This window comes from Dromaius novaehollandiae, chromosome 6 (assembly GCF_036370855.1).
Source record: "Dromaius novaehollandiae isolate bDroNov1 chromosome 6, bDroNov1.hap1, whole genome shotgun sequence".
Lineage (NCBI taxonomy): Eukaryota > Metazoa > Chordata > Aves > Casuariiformes > Dromaiidae > Dromaius > Dromaius novaehollandiae.
Window position 1 is genome coordinate 35,731,181 of NC_088103.1, and position 18,002 is coordinate 35,749,182.

The window sequence follows — 18,002 nt, forward strand, 5'->3', positions numbered from 1 at the left end:
ACATCACTTGTAAACTCTCCTTTTCCTCTTCCAAAGTGCAAGGAACTGAGAACTAAGGGCTTACATGAGAGTGCTTGGCAGTCCCAGAGCAGATACCAGGTTAGACCAAGCCATTGGCTCTTTGCTTATTGTATCTGCTCTGTAAAGGTGAGTAGTGCCTGACTGTCAGAAACAAATGCTTCCATGATGAGCACAACAAAGACTGGGTCCCTATGAATTTGTACCTCTTGGTGAATCTGATTTTTTATTGAACAGAGTCCTGAGAGATGCTTTTCTACAAAGTTTCTTTCTTGCATATGAATTGTCTGTCATCTAGTAGGAGTTAATCTCACATAGTAGTGAGAGCATAAATAAGGCTTCTATCCTCCATATGGTGCCCATTTTCACAGCTGTGAGGTCCCTTTCCTTCTGCCAAATTTGAATGGAACTCGGACATGATCCCTGTACGGGTGCACATGCAAGTGTACGTTTGTGTGCAGAGTGCAACAGCGTGCACACAAATACATTTGATTCCTTAGTTCCCTACTAGAACTGTATGTCGAGTGAAAGGCTGAGTGTGTGTGGAAGACATCATAGTTTTTTTCCCACTCGGTGCTGAAGGAAGGATATTCATTTGGTAGTTCATGATAAACTCACTGAGAACACTTTGGGCTTTCCCTGCCAGACATTTAGAGTGCAGTAAATTCACTTTCCTGGACTAACTGCCATGGTGGTCCCTCCTCTGTGAGACTTACAGGCAGCTCTGTGGGATGCAGCTAAGTGGGGAGAAAGCAGGCCTTCTCCAAGTACACACCAGAAGCCTCTACAATGCAGAGTGCTGCCAGAGATGAGGGGAAGACTGCACATGTGCAGTAACAGCACATTGTTAATTCACACCTGAGCTTACGGTTAATAAATTTCTCCATGCAGACAGCACTCAGCCTCAAGACTTCCTTCCTTATCAGTAGGCCCAGTGTTTTCTGTGGAGGACTGGTAATCCATCTTACCTAACTTGAGGTCTACAGTGTACCTACAGTTACCCCAGACAGTCACTCTAGACCCAGTCAATGGAGAGAAACAGATCCCTGTCATATGCGGCTGATCTGTCCTACATTTCCTTTAGGTTGAGAGGAATCTTGCCCCTAAAGCATCAATTTCACTCCAAGTGAAACCTGTAAAGCTAGCTTAGGGGGAGAGGACTACACTTGCAGACAGCTGAATCACAGCTAAAGAAGCTGTATTTTAACCCTGAGAGGAGTACCCAGAGGCAAAGATGGAGAAGCGGAGAAGTGTTTTCTACGTGCACTGCTATCCTACACAGGGAACATTTCTTCCGTCCCAATCTTTGGGATTTAAGAATGAATACCAGGAACACTAGACATGTTATCCTGATCATACTTCCTATATCCTAACCTAGCCACCTCACAGAAAGCACCGGGTGCTCGTGACCTAGACCTGATAGAGCCCCCTTTGGCCATTGCCTATTGCAGGGACCTCACATACCATTAGGCTGAAGTAAAGAGGACTATGTGTATGGGATAGCTGGCACCAAAGAGACAAGGAGCCTTAACAAATGAAGAGCTGGCTTTTACACTCTGCAGAAAGTTTGCTGCTTGTGTTCAACCAGCAGGACCATTAAAACTGTGCCAGAGGCCTTTAGCACTTCATGAAAAGGAAACAAAGCAGCCAAATGGGTCCTACACTCAGTAACAGACATCCCTTCCTGTCAAAGAAGTGTTATTTTTTCTTCCCCACACTCAAACAGCTTCCCCCTTTCACAGCTTTTAGGATACAATCTGTGACTGGGGAGACTGGAAGTCTGGCCTCACCAGGCCGGCTGGCAAGCCTTAGACAGTGGGTAATCATGGGGCAGTGTCTGCTAGTCTATGTGTGCATGAGGTTTCCACTTAACCGTATTTGGAGATATCCTGAACATGATTGTAATTAGTTGCATATGTATAATCAGCACGCTCAGAGGCATCTCATCAGGAAATAGTGGGCTGACAGAAATTTGTTACTCTGTATCTGCTGCCAGATTTGGAAAGTTTGAAGTTTTTGAAACTGAATTAAAGCAACAACAACAACAAAAAATCAACAAATTTTACCAGCTGACAATATCCCTTGCAAGCAGATAGCTGGGCACACTTTCTCTGAAGAAAGCCCTTCTTGACAAGAGGACAATAAAAGTTCATAGTTAAGGTAAAGTTATTTCTGAGGTGAAGAGTAGAGATCTTTTCTCTTTTTATATGGTAGATATATGCATCATAAAAGACAAAGATGAAAAGAACTGTGTTTTAACATTTGATACTATACAGATAAATCCAACATTGGGGAGGAGTGCATTTTTGTAATACAGTCCCACATGTGGCCTGACTGAATCTGCAAACTGAAAACATGGTCTCCTAAACTGTTAACCCTGAAAATTATTTATAAGTATAGAAAGCTGCACCAGTCAAAATGATTGCCTCATCTATTTAAAAATGGATTGTTGACTTTGTAGCTTATAGTGGCATTTTTCCTTTGCATCATAATTTTCATCTGAAACTATGATGTATTATTCAAACAGCAAAAGAAGCCTAAATTATTAATAAAGGAATATGCATAGTTATACTCATGAACACTATAGTATATAAAAACTAAAGTTTTCATGGTTTTTTGTATTTTTTTATGACATGCTTTTATTCAGTATGCAAAAACTATGGATTTGTTTAGACTCCCAAAAAGTTTTATTCATGTGCTTTAAAAAAGTTTAGTTCTGCTGAATTACAACTTTAATGTGTTTTTCAGTTCATGTTCTCTTCCTTCTTTTTTACTGACAGCATGTTGAAAGAAAGCAGTTAGCTTTATGTGCTCACTTATATTTGATTTGCCATAATTATGGGCCATTTTGTGATATTTTCCATGGCGATAAACTGTTCAATGATGTGTGGTCTTTTTTTCTTCTCCCTTTATCCATGTAGGATATTTTACATATTTCAGTTAGTATTAAAAGAAAAAAAAAAAAATCATGGAGGAAAACTTGTCAAAATAACTATCAATTTTTTCAATAAATCTTAACTTAGTTCCCATTAACTAGCTGTAAAAGTTGGAACTGTATGCAAAAAAAAAATTGCAAATAAAATTCTGTATGAGCAACAAACATATTATTCACTGATGACAGGATTCCACAATATCAGTGTGGACCCTAGGGAATTTTAACTAACAGATTAATAATCTGATGTAAACCAGTTCTGTGACAAAACCTCAGTGGAAAAATATTATTTTTCTCATTAAACCAGCCAGAAAATGAATATAGTTTTGAAAACATTATAAAAAACATGATTTTTTCTTTAATTTTTGGAAGGAAAAATTCTATCATTATTATTTTCTTTCATTTCACTAAAAAATTCAAGTTAGAAATTAACATTTTTCCCAAAAGAAATTTGGAATCAGTCAAAAAGCATTTCACTTTTAAAACTGTTTTTATTTTATGACAGAAAATAATTGACTTGATCTCTGAGCTTTTGCTTTAGAAAAGTGAAATGCTGTGAGGGTAATCTTAGCAAAATTCTGGGACAAAAATCTCTGACATTCTCTCTGAAAGGAAAGGTTTTGTACTCAGATTTTGTTTATTCAACAGTGTGCTAGAGAGAAAAGTGATACTTAACAAATGAACACTACACTCAACAGGTTTCAGGATTTCTCGAATCGTCTCCTTTCTGAGAATAGATCTAATTTTATCCTACAGCTGGAAGCAAATTTATCTACTGGTTGAGTCACTACAACTGAGTTGTTTGTGTTTTGTAACAGCACCCCTTGTTAGAAGAGCATCCAACAAGTAATTACAACTGGAGATGATCAAAACAGTATCAAAAGATTTAATTCTGATCACTAAACCTTCTCTGATCTTTGGCTGGATCTTGATTTATAAACATTCTTATTTCCCAATGAATTTTAGAATGAATTAGTCATTTTGGCTCACACTGATGTCACAGAATTGTCAATAGGGATGAAATGCTTTTCTGGGCTGTCTAAACTAAATTCTTCCACAGCCTTATAGAAGCACCATTCCAGAGCAAAATTTCATAGCAAATCTCTATTTTTGCAGGCATTCACTTAGTATTTATACTTGCTAGAAAAGGGTATTGTTTCTCCTTAGAACCCTCCAGACATACCAGAGTAGAAACACATATCTTATTAATAAAAACAGCAGAAGTAAATTGGCATAATGAGCATTTGAGCCTTCAGGGAGCATTGAACTTAACTCAGTACATTCAATCACACCTTTGTTCAGCTGAAGAGAAGGTTGCTGAGAGCTCATCTCCTGCCCAAGGCTGGGAACCCTGTGAGGCAGTTAATGCACACAACTGGCAAGGAGGAGACCCAGGTTCCAGGCCTTTTCTGAGGTAGACAATGATTCTGGGCTATCATAAATCACTTGAGTATCTCAGCCAGCTGATTTTCAAGTCTTGCAATTCCTTATTCACATAAAGAAGAACAGCTCTGGCAGTGAAAAAGGATGAATGAGATTTCTTTTGTGCTCGCTTGCCTGAAATTCCATCCTGGACTTGAGGGGAGCTTTCTCAAAACTGATACATTTTAACAAAAGCAATCAGTTTCAGTGAATCAGGACTTCTCCAATAAAAGCACGCATTGTAGAGAAATATGATTTGTACACATGTTTACAGAGTCTAGGCGGTGTTATGCTTTTTCTCTTCAATCTCAAAACACTTTATAAAAAAAGACAATAGGGATCAATGCTTTATTTTTAGAAACGGAAGAGCGGTGATTCAGAAACAGAACAGTGGTTTACCCTCAGTCAAATAGGCAGCAGTGGAGCTCACAGACCAGCCCATGAGTCCTGCCTCCCAGTTCATCATCTCAGCAGAGTTATATGAAAATCCTGTATTGCTCTCTCCTTTTGTGCATTGCAATAGTGGCCTTTTGACTTTTGAACTTTTGAAAGGTTCGTAAAACATAAAAGGAAATTCCTGTGCAGATAGCTCATCTGCCAATTTCTTCTCTGGAAAGATTTTGGTTATTTCTGGCTGAGTATAATTCAGTCTTGAAATAAGCACTCTCTCATAAATTTCTTCGGTGTTATTCTAATATTTTGTTTTACAAAATAAACTCAGCCTCCACATTACTTGATCTGACAAGATGTCTCCTTCGGTACCGACTTTTAACCTCTGCAAAAATATGATAGGGCTTAACCAGCCTTTCATTTTCCATGGATAAAGAGCAGGAAGAGGCAAGAGGTAGTGTTTGATGTTTCTCAGTCCATTTCTCAGTCACTAATGAAATCCCCAGTGCTCTGACATCTCCAATTAGTATACTCAGTCTGTTACCTTTGCTATATTCAAAAGTGCTGATCTACTATAAAAAGAAAACCAAGGTAAAACACTTCCTGATTAAGTAATATATAGTATTTACACAAAAGGATGTGGTACGATAGAAGAGAAACAAACAGGGCAGTCAGGATTACTGATTCAGTTAATTTTAAGCAGCAGGCAGTGCAAACCATTTCCGACAGCTTTCCAAACTAAGACCTGGATATGGGACACTGAACTCTTAGCAGTCATTGTAGAGTTCCCAAGACAAATGGAAGGCAAGGTGAGGCATCATATGGGCGAAGATGGCACCTGTGCACTGAATCTCCTACTCCTCCCATATCTCTCGGAACAAACACTTTGAATCATGAATCATCGGAAATAATTATATCTTTAAAACCTATAGCAGTGGGGAAACAAACAGGCATTCCTTCTCTGCTGTAGTAAGGATGAACAAACATGTTGGAATTTTGCTAGAAGATCCTTGTCCTGACCTAGGAACTTGCTTTTTGACTCCTAATGAAAAACTCTCAATCCAAACCCATCAGGCATCCAAGTGTTGAGGCCACCTAAAGTGAGTGAAAGAACAGCTTCTATTATGGGCATTTCTCAACCCGTATCTTTGTGTTTCTCCACTGGCTCCTTACAAGTGCTGGAGAAAGATGCTGATGGTGGCTTCAAAATGGAAAAAAAAAAAAAAAAAGCAGAAAAAAAAGAAGCAAGGATTAGAAAACCTATTAACTAAGATTTATATGGTGTTAACAAGCATCAGTAGGCCTGACAGACTCAATATAAGGGCATCAATTTTTGGCTTAGGTTCATGATTCAGTCCTTTGGCTTTTGGCTCTGATCTTCTGCCTAGCAGTAAATTTAGAAGTTCAATTTGAAACAGACTTGACTTAAAAAAAAAGGTTCTTGAAACCACAGTGATATCTAAACTGAGAAAGCAAATCCCTCCTTGCAATGAATAATTGTCTAAGTGATGCTAAAACAAATACGTGCTTGATTTGCAATTTTCAGCCTAATACAGTACTGCTGAAAGAACTGCCAATAATGCAAATTGCAATGAGGAGAACCTATACATTATAACCAAGCTTGGAACAAAACTAGTTAACTCATTTCACTCAGTCCTGGTGATAAATACATGAGTTCATTATTAAGCCCCACTAACAACTAATCTCAAGTCAATGGTGTAACCAAGGGTCAATAGAGAAGAATGCAGTTTATTCAGGTTTTATTCTGGCAATACAGAGAAGAGACAGAGCTTCTCACTGCTTGTTCTGAAACAACAGATAGATGGTTTTACTCACTTTTCCATCAACTGCTTCACTACTGCTATGGCAAAATTTATCACTTAAGTTTAGCTACTTAAATCTTAAGTGTACATGTGCCAAGGTTTCCTTGCCACATGTGTCAAGGTTCCCTTTTCAGTGAATGGGAAATGTCAAGTCTTGGATATCTATTTTAGGATAGGATGGATGAGCTTGCAGAGATTCCCCACTCCCTGAATAAGGAGGGAGTTCAAGTGATTTCCTTACAGCAGATGTCTATCTTTAATGAGCTGAGATGGAAGACTTTTTATCTCTGCGTAAGCCCACGTTATCAAACTATTCCTTCTTCTGAGAGCAAAGTAATTCAATCTTAGTACAATATCACTGAAACAACAGAGTTACTTTGGAGTAGCATATGGGCCATTGTGTTCAGAACCGATGTTGCTCAAATTGGAGAAAGGGAACATATTCCTCAAATTTTAGAAACCTTGCCTGGTTGCAGTCAGGATTACTGAAGAATTCTATACCAGCCTGTGTGAAGTAATAAGTGGAAAGCTTATCAGGAACCCATATGTATTTATACATATACTTTAATGTTCTGTACATGAGAAAGAAGCCTTCATGCTGGCATGAACAAAATGCTAGGTAACTTCCTCTTTCCACATCCTTCCTCCCAGCTATCACACAGATGAGTAGTTAACTGCCTTAATTATCTTTTGATGTAGAAATGGATCTTCTGTTCTGGCTACCCAATTAATACAAACAGTCATCTCAGTCAATGTTAGCATTTTGCCTTGCAAACTTTTAACTGGTTGAGCTAAAAAATAGGAAGAAAAGGAGGGAAAGAAATCAAAGATGTTTTTTAGAATCATAGAATAGTTTAGGTTGGAAGGGACCTCTGGAGGTGTCTGGTCCAGCTTCCTGCTCAGAGCAGAACTAACTTCAAAGTTAGAGCAGCTTTCTCAGGGCCTTGTGTAGCTGAGTTTTAAAAATCCAGAAGAAAGTAGAATCCACAGCCTCTCTGGCAGCCTGTTCCAGTGCTACTGTCATGGTGAATTTTCTTTTTGCCTCTAGACCAACAAAATGTCCATTGCTGCAGCTTGTGGTTGTTACCTGTTGTTCCTTCTCTGTGAAACTCGGAGAAGTATGGTTCTAGCTTCTGCCTGAAGGCAGTAATTGTCCAACTCTTGTTGAAAGCAACAATAAGCTCTCCTTTTAGCCTTCTCTTTCCCAGGTTTAACAGACTCAGCTGTCTCTTCTGGACTTATGTCAGTTTGTCAATGACTTTCTTGCATGGATAGCCCAAAACTAGACACAGTATTCCAGAGGCAGATTCACCAGTGTTGAGTAACAAGAATAATTAATTCTCTGGATCTGCTGTTTACACTCCTGTTAACACAGACCAGTACTCAGTTAGCCTTCATGGCTGTAAGGATACCTTGATAACGTGGATTCAACTTGTTCATCACCTGAAACTGCAGGTCCTTTCCTGCAAAATTGTTCCCTAGGCAGTTAGTCCCCTACTTACAGTGTTGCATTGCTTTATTCTGTCCCAGCTGCAGGACTTTGCATCTGACCTATCTGAACTTCCTGAAGTCCATGTCAGCCTGTTTTTTCTAGTTTGTCAAGATTATCCATTATCGATACCTCTCTATCTTGACAGGCATCTACAGCTTTCACTCTCAGTCTGCTTTTTGCATTGACAACTATCAACATTGATACCTCTCAGTATTGACAGGTATCGATGCCTATTGATTTCCATACCTATTGATATCAATAGGTATCAATACCCTATTGATAGGTATCAATACCCTATCGATAGGCATTGATACCACTTGATCTCGAGAGGCACCTATAGCTTTCACTCTTGCCCTCCAGGATATCAACAACCCCTCTCCCCACCTTATGAGGTATCAACAGCAAACTTGTTGAGGGTGTATTCTCTCGCATTGACCAGGTTATTAATGAACATATTGATGGTATCGGCCCATGACACCCTGAAGAACATCACTCATAAGTGTCCATCATTTAAAATTCAAACTGCTCAATTACTTCAACAGTCTAGGCATTTTTGCACCCACTTTGTAGCCCATGCATCCAGTCCCTATGTCCACAATTTGGCTACAAGGAAGCTATAGAAGACATTGTTGAAACCATCAATAAATTAAGGTGGACTATATCTACTGCTTCTCCCTTGTCCTCTGTGATGAGGTGACTGGCTCTGTAGACAATTTTCCATCACCTGGGTGTGGAAGAGGGGGTGATAAGGAATACTTTCCACTAGGAAGTTTGTACACACAGAAGAACACTGGTTTCTGTTTTCCAGATTATCAAAAGAAACCTACCTCCTTTTGCCGAATATGTGACAACCATCATATGTAAGGAGGAGTTTAATCAGACCATTATTTATATAACTTACAGCCTAGAGCAGTTCACAGTAGGTGACAAAAAGGAGCTCAGCATTGTGGCACCTAATCTCTTTTGTGAATCTGAGCCAAAGAGACTTCTGAAAGACCTAGCCTGGGTCAATAGCCTATCATTAGAAACAGCTCTGCTGCTGGAGGTGAGGGGAGCAAAATGAAAGTCCCTGCCTTAGTGATCACTAAAGAGGCTATGCTACTCCCAGGGCCCCAGACACATATGAGTACAAGTCCTTTGTCAGTTCAAAATGTCCCCTGCAGTTTCAACTAGAAATGTGTCTAGTGTTAGACTCTGCAATACTGTATTGTGTTGAAGAGTGTTAGATTCCTATGGGGTTCAAAGTATTAGCCTTCTGGGGGGGAAAAAAAGGAGAATGCTGTTAGTATGTTATAAATATTTATCTCCGATCACCAAGTTTTAACTATCCTTCAGAGAAAAAACAGAGAAGCCCTGATTCTAACTGCAGCTAACTTGCTATAAAATGAATGCAATATTTATGTGAATTGGTCAAGTTTTACACATATTTAAATGGTATCTGACCCAAGGAATCTATTGATAAATATTGAATAACTCTGAGAATAGCATGCTTCAGTATGTTAAGTGATTGGAATGTAACATGGCAACTCCATAAACCATATCTTAAGCCTTAAACAGACTTTGAAGCTCTAAAACAGATACTTTCCCTAGAACAGTGACCTGACTGCCTGCATTATTCAGTGGGAAACAACCTGCTTTTTTGTTTGCAGGGCAGAAGACACACTTCCCCACTGTTTATGGAGGGGGAAGAAGGAAATGCATACGTCCTGCTAGGCAGGCATTTCCTCAGGAGGTGAATGGTGTGCTCCATTCAGAAAACAGTGCACAACCAATTTGATTTGACCATTCCACTGCAGGAAAGCAGTGAGTCAGGTAACCTCAGCCTGACTGAAAGGCTCAAGGTGTGTAATTGTATTTTGGGGGGGAAGGAGGATGTCCATGAATTTTGGGAGAGGCATTCTCTCCTGTTTGCTCTGATACGCTATCTGGGAAGAAAAAGTCTGTAGCTGATAGTGTCACAAACCCATTCATAACCCCTTTACTTTCCCCACCAGTCTTACAATCTTTGGTGCCAGCTCATTGCTGACAGCAACTGAACTCAACTAAAGATTACACGAGAGAGGAAAAGGTTCTCCTAAGCAACACTGGTCTTTCAGCACTACCTCATCCAAAGGCGCTGGCTTATCTCCCTGTGCTATTCTCCAGTACTATTTTCCTGATACATACTGCTTGACTGGAGCAGTAAGCCCGTTCGTGTGCCTGAGACAATTTCAGCCCTTCTTTGAAGAGGCTGCCAAAACTGCTGAGCTAGTAGGACACTCTTTTTTTTCATACAGACTGCAAAGGTGTTTTCTAGTTCTTCTACCTGCTGACTCTTCCCTTTGAAGACTCTTGCTCAGCCACTTGCTCTACAGCAGATGGAGAGGAGAAAAAAGCCTGGATCTCCACAGCAGAGCAGGCACTAGGGGATTTTATAATAATACTTTGAATTTCTGTGGTGCCTCTCATCCAAGAAGCTCCAAAGGACTTTCAGATTCATTAAGCTTCCTGATCCACTCTCATTATTATCCCCTCTTAGAGCTAAGAACCTTGAGCCTTAAAGCAAGCACTGCAGATAAATGACAGAGCAAGACTGAGAATGGGGGTGTCCCACCTCCCCTTCTCCAGTAGTAACCACAAGAAAACAAGGCTTTGCCAAAGCGCTTTGATGTGGTGATCTATATTTTACATGAACATTCTTATTAAAATAAATCACATAGCTTTCACACAACACCAAGTGAAAGGCATGTGACTTTCCACGATCAAACTAAATACATCAGATTCTTCAGACCAAACCAATCAAAAGTTAAAATTATATTAACAATTTCTATTTATTTTACAAATACTGATGAGACTTCAGAGTATAAGATAATTGCATAAATGATCTCCTTTTCCATGCTCTAAATTTCAAGTTTTTAATGACAATCTACAGAAAGAACAAAAAGCAGAGGTAAGAAAGAATGCTTGTGGTTCTATGCTATAATACAGAAAAATAGCATGGAACACAGTTGTGACAGGGATTACTCAATCATGCTAATCCATGTGCGCTTAGACAGCTGCTGATTCTTGACAAAATTGATAATAACCCCAGATCATCTCTTCATTGTGATATACAACACTGCATGGGTAGGAAAGTGAATTTTCTACAAAGCTCATGATGAAAGGAAAGTATAAATGTCTGGCACAGTCTTGCTTTGTGGGCAGGTGACCAACAGTTCAGAGGCTATTTACTATTCCAAACTATGCCACTGATTTATAGTTTGACCTTGGGAGTGACACTTCTGTTTCCTTTCCTACCTTTGCATTATGAAGAGAGGAATGATTCAGAGCCAGATGAAATCATAATGTGATTGAAAGTCAGAAGACGGCCTATTCCCTGTCATGCCACCCAAAGCGTATGCTGTCTTGGCCAGTGCAAAAGAGGCAGAAATAGCATAGACTTTCTCTCTCATTGTATAAGTTCATGTTGCCTAGTTTGAAATAGCAGCCCCCTCAATTCCTGGCCACCAGGCACTGCTGTAACAATAAATAATAAAAATTATGCATTTGCTTGAATGAGTGAGGCCTTGCACAAATACAAATGGCTGTTCAGAGTTTCAGGAAAACAGTGATTCATGAACAGGTACCAAAGCTATTCCTAAGGTGAAACTAGTCACAGAATGCACCCTGAAAATTTCCCAGGAAGCAGGAAAGTGTGTCTGGTCCTGCCCAGTCCTAACTACTGTGTGATCTACAGCCTCCATCTACCCAACCTTGGCTCAGCTGCATAAGCAGGTGCTGCTCTTTGTGCAATACCACATTCTGTGCATGTTCCCTTGTTCCCTACAAATCATTTTGGGTGAGCCAACAGCCATTTCAGCCTTTCAAAGCAGCTTGTTTTTATTCCTCAAGAAAGAGTTTATAGCTAGGATTTAATAAGCCTGTAGTGTTTTATATTTTGGCAAAAAAATCACATTCTGCCCAACACAAGCTATGTAAACAAGGGCAGTGATTATACATTCGAATGATGGAGTGAATGTGATGTTTATACAGTAGGACAATAGATGGAATATTTCTGATTCAACTGGTGATTAATTGCCATAACAAATGGAATTTTTATTTTAGTGCAATAGGCTCTGACGTTTTCACCCTGTAGTAATTGTGCTCACAAATTTCCTATCTCTCCAGTCTATCTACTGGATATTCTAGGCTCATATTTTCATGCTGTGCAGCAATTAATTTTGGGAGGCTGTAATGTGTTCCCCCCCTCTATTTTCCTTATACCATTTTTCAAAACAATCAAAACTGAACTCTACCAGTATTAAAAAATAGTGCAAGACAGTCTTTCTTAGCCAAGTTAGAAACCTGGCTTTCATCTTCCTTAGATCACACAGATGATGCTAGCTATACACACTAGGTGGACATGCAATGATAATACCTTTGCCTCTTTCCTGTCATTTCATGTTTACGTTTTCATCTCTCTTTTTATTTCTTCTATCTGTTTTTGAAATATTGTCTCTTCCTTTATTCAGTCCTTACCTAAGAGAAATGACATGTCTCATTCCACCCTCCCTCTTTTTCTTCCCACACTTCACCTTTACTCTCTAACAATAAAATGTAAAACATCAGGCATGATAGGAGCCTTAATACACAGATAGACAGGACTTCCTAGAGCCTTTAATTAGAATCTTACTTCCACATTTGCACAAAATGAAAGACATTCTCCTTTTTCGTTACAAAGAAGAAGAGACTGAAGTCTTCATTATGAATATGTCTATTGGACAAATCCAGTAAAACAGCTGATAGACAGAACACACAACTGAAGCAACTTCCTACTCTCTTTGCTTTGCAATGAAGACGTAAGGATTCGGGGAAACTACACAAGACAGCCAACAATCCCCAGAATATCTCAAACCATTTAGTTTACCTGCAAAGATGATGGAGCCTCCTTGAACATTGAAGTTTTGGGTCAGAAGACAGATGCATATAATAGTCTAAGGAAAAAACTTCCATGTTGCAAGATATTCACCAAATAAAGAATTATTCTCTGCTGGCTCCTTCCTGTTGTCTGAAGTACTTAAAACTACATGGGACAAAGCAATAGATTTCTACTGCTTATGAGCATTTTCCACCAAAGCATTTTTCTTACTGTCTTGTCACTACTTTCTTATTGCTCTGGGTCAGAAACATTGGCATGACCTCAAGAAACTCTCTTTTTGCTGCTTAACCAGCACAGCACCTTTCCTGAGTGCTGTGGTGATTTCTCATTATTTCTTCCTTAGCTGAAGTGGTCCTATTATGTTTCAATCCCTTTATAAGTCTCTGTTGCCTTTGTAGTGATTTTTTTTTTAACTCTTCTCTGAATTCTCTCTTGAGTTTTCCATACTGACATGAAGATTGCAACTGCATATTATCTTCCAGATTCAGTCTACCAGCTACCATTCAGAACAGAGTGCTTCTGGCCTGCCTTTGGGGATAACTGTAAATGGATTGTACAAAACTCTATCTTTTTTTCTGTTGTTGCTTTAACTTGTGCTGAAGTACTATGTCTTGTTTCCCTCTTCAATATTGATAGGCTGGAGCAAGACCAGGAGAAGGCCATGAAAGTGGTTGTGGTCTGGAAAGCATGACATAAAAGGAGAGGCTGAGGGAGCTGGGATTTTTTAGGCTGGGGAAAAGAAGGCTGCTCCTGTTTCTTGAGATCTTTTCTGTTACCACTTCCCGTACTGCTGCACACCTGAAATCCCTTTTTTTGGCTGACAGTAGTGGTCAGTGGGCATGTCACTTTGCCTTTGCTGAGGAGAAACAGGATCTGTAGAAGGGTCCTTAGGAAGAGACACCAATTTCATTATGCCCTTGTACAATCAGAGGAGCTGTAACACTGGAGTTTTGGTTAGAGGTTGCTGGAAAAAAACCAAAACACCCTAATTTTCTGAAGATTTGGGGATTTGTTTGTAGTTGTTGCTAAGAAGCAGGTGTCAGAGCTCTAAAAGGGTCAATTATCCTGCCAGAATTGAGCAAGAAAATAAGAATCAGAGACTGTTAAAGCACGTAAGTTATTAATTAGCAAAGGATGAGAGCACCGTAAACTGCTTAAATGAAAATCATAGCAAGTTGTTTGCAAGCTATTGTGAGAAAAGTGGCAAGCAGACATGCAAGTATATGATGGAATCATTTACAGAAAATGAAGGAGAGAAAAAAAGAAAAGTAATAGGGCCGGGCCTCACCAGAAATGACTCCTGTTTCTTGTCTCTCTGTTGTTTCTTTCCCCTTTTATACAGAAAAAATTTAGGGTGTAAAATAGATGAGGAAGCTGCATCAATCTATCTGGCTTGGTCCACATGCAAAATTCAGAGCTATTGTGTGTAAGAGGTTCCAATTTTTGTATTATGAATATTTAGACCACAAATGCAGAACCAGATAAAAATCTAGAGGTGAATGAATCTATGTTAGTACTGTGGGCTTAGTCTGAGGCTTCTGGAGGACATCTGCCTTTATACACTGTTAATGAATGAGGGGTCCTACAAGTACTCTTGACAGTGAGAAATTATTAGTGTTGCTTTGTATAGACAAGAAAAGTGACTATTAAGGTAGGTATTCACAAAGATTATTCACACAAGTATAAAATTAATCTGCTTTAGTGACCCTAAGATCAGTGTCTCCAGAGCTTAATCTGGCATGTTTTTTCTGGGTCACCCTTTCAGGGAGTTTCTACCTTCCTTTTGACAAAGGAAAGAGAGTAGGAGATAGATTTCAGGCTAGATAGGATTTCAGGATAGATTTAGACACCCTAAGATAAGATTTCGTTTCCTGGCTCTGTTCCTAGATTTCAAGGATGACAATTGATAAGGTATATAGAGAAGCTGACTTTAATTAAGGAAACCAAACAGAAAGATTGTTATTGGAAGTAGGTAGACAATATGGTGTTCTCCCTTGAAGAATTTTGAGAAAACTAAAATAAAACTTTTTTTGATAATACTAGCATACCTCATTTTATTGTGCTTCACTTTACTGCACATCGCAAATATTGGTCTTTACAAATTGAAGGTTTGTGGCAACCTTGCATCAAGCAAGTCTATTGGTGTCATTTTTCCAACGGCATGTGCTCACTTTGTGTCTCTGTGTCACATTTTGGTAATTCTCACAATATTTCAAACTTTTTCATTATTATTGTATCTGTTATGGTGATCTGTGGTCAGAGATCTTTGATGTTACTACTGTAATTGTTTTGGGGCGCCATGAACTGCACCCATATAAGGTGGCCAACTTAACCAATAAATGTTGTGTGTGTTCTGACTGCTCCATCAACTGGCCATTCCCCATCTCTCTCCCTCTTCTCAGGCCTCCCTATTCCCTGAGACACAACAATATTGAAATTAGGCCAATTAATAACCCCACAAGGGCCTCTAAGTGTTCAAGTGAAAGGAAGAGTTGCACATCTCTCACTTTAAATCAAAAGCTAGAAATGATTAAGCTCAGTGAGGAAGGCATGTGGAAAGCCTAGATAGGCTGAAAGCTAGGCCTCTTGTGCCAAACAGTTAGCCAAGGTGTGAATACAAAGGAAAAGTTCTTGAGGGAAATTAAAAGTGCTACTCCAGTGAACACATGAATGATCAGAAAGCGAAACAGCCTTATTGCTGATATGAAGAAGGTTTTAGTGGTCCAGACAGAAGATCAAACCAGCCACAACATTCCCTTAAGCCAAAGCCTAATTCAGAGCAAGACCCTAACTCTCTTCGATTCTGTGAAGGATGAGAGAAGTGAAGAAGCGGCGGAAGAAAAGTTTGAAGCTAGTAGAGGTTGGTTCATGATGTTTCAGGCAAGAAGCCGTCTCCATAACATAAAAGTGCAAGGTGAAGCAGCAAGTGCTGATGTAGAAGCTGCAGGAAGTTATTCAGAAGATCTAGCTAAGATAATTGATGAACCTGGCTAGACTAAACAACAGATTTTCAGTGTAGATAAAACAGCCTTATCCTGGAAGAAGATGTCATCTAGGACTTTCATAGCTAGAGAGCAGAAGTCATTGTCTGACTTCAAAGCTTCAAAGGACAGGCTGACTCTCTTGTTAGGGGGCTAATGCAGCTGGTGACTTTAAGCTGAAGCCAGTGTTCATTTACCATTCCGAAAATCCTACGGCCCTTAAGAATTATGCTAAATCTACTCTGCCTGTGCTCTATAAATGGAAAAACAAAGCCTGGATGACAGCACATCTGTTTGCAACATGTTTTACTGAATATTTTAAGCCCACTGTTGAGACCTACTGCTGAGAAAAAAGATTCCTTTCAAAATATTACTGCTCATTGACAATGCACCTGGTCACCCAAGAGCTCTGATGGAGATGTACAATGAGATCAATGTTGTTTTCATGCCTGCCTACACAACATCCATTCTGCAGCCCATGGATCAAGGAGTAATTTTGACTTTCAAGTCTTATTCAAGAAATGCATTTTGTAAGGCTATAGCTGCCACAGATAGTGACTCCTCTGATGGATCTGGGCAAAGGAAATTGAAAACCTTCTGGAAAGGATTCACCATTTTAGATGCCATTAAGAACATTTGTGATTCCTGGGAGGAGGTCAAAATATCAACATTAACAGGAGTTTGGAAGAAGTTGATTCCAACTCTCATGGATGACTTTGAGGGGTTTGAGACTTCAGTGGAGGAAGCAACTGCAGATGTGGTGGAAATAGCAAGAGAACTAGAATTAGAAGTAGAGCCTGAGGATGTAACTGAATTGCTGCAATCTTATGATAAAACTTTAATGGATGAGGAGTTGCTTCTTATGGATGAACAAAGTGGTTTCTTGAGATGCAATCTATTCCTGGTGAAGATGCTGTGAACATTGTTGAAATGACAACACAGGATTTAGAATATTACATAAACTTAGTTGATAAAGCAGAGGCAGGGTTTGAGAGGATTGACTCCAATTTTGAAAGAAGTTTTATGGTGGGTAAAATGCTATCAAACAGCATTGCATGCTATAGAGAAATCCTTTGCGAAAGGAAGAGTCAATCAATGTGGCAAACTTCATTGTTGCCTCATTTTAAGAAATTGCCATAGCCACCCCAACCTTCAGCAACCACCACCCTGATCAGTCAGCAGCCATCAGCATCAAGGCAAGACCCTCCATCAGCAAAAACATTACAACTCGCTGAAGGCTCAGATGATGGTTAGCATTTTTTAGCAATAAAGTATTTTTTAATTAAGGTATATACATTGTTTTTTTAGATGCAATGCTATTGCACATTTAACAGATGCAGTATAGTGTAAATATAACTTTTATATGCACTGGGAAACCAAAGAAATTGTGTGACCTGCTTTATTGCAATATTCACTTTATTGCAGTGATCTGGAACCGAACCCGCAATATCTCCAAGGTATGCCTGTATTTGAAAGCAAAATTTGGAAACCCAAACCTTAAACATGGTTTTCAATCAGTGAATTCTGGCCAAAAGCAATTAAAAGATCTAAGCAGTCAGACAAATAAACAATATATATTTAAGGAAAGTAGAGATTATTTCTTCAAAATCATCATTTTGTAATTTGTCATCCATATCAATTTTAGCAGGCTTTTCCCCACCAACCTTAAAAAAAAAATCTAGTCAGAAAACATGCTCTGCTTTAAAGCTTCTGCTTTACCAAGTTCTGAGAACTTAGATAAAAGACAGATAGAGAGTTTATCTTGAAGAGGTGTCCTTGTGTTGATGACTGGAGTTATAATAACAAGCTAGCTTGCTGAACTCTGAAATTTCAGAAATGGGTCCAAAAGGATTGGGTTTTTTTCTTTGTTTTTTAAGGTCTTTTTTTCTTTGGAGAAAAATTACATCTTCAGATGAGGGCATTTGCCTTAAGCAATTGTACAAATTCGCACATAATAGCTGAAGAAAGACACAAGGCATATCTTAGAGCTTCTGGTGAGGGACAAAACAGATAGTGAGGAAGATACTGATGTTTTTGCTGTAGTCCA

General features: G+C 39.2%; 1 pseudogene; it reads left to right on the forward strand.

Moving 5' to 3' along the window:
* The window catches only part of LOC112993669 (tigger transposable element-derived protein 1-like), a 66,895-nt pseudogene extending 49,686 nt beyond the window's left edge, over positions 1–17,209 (forward strand).
* Positions 17,210–18,002: the final 793 nt, after the last annotated feature.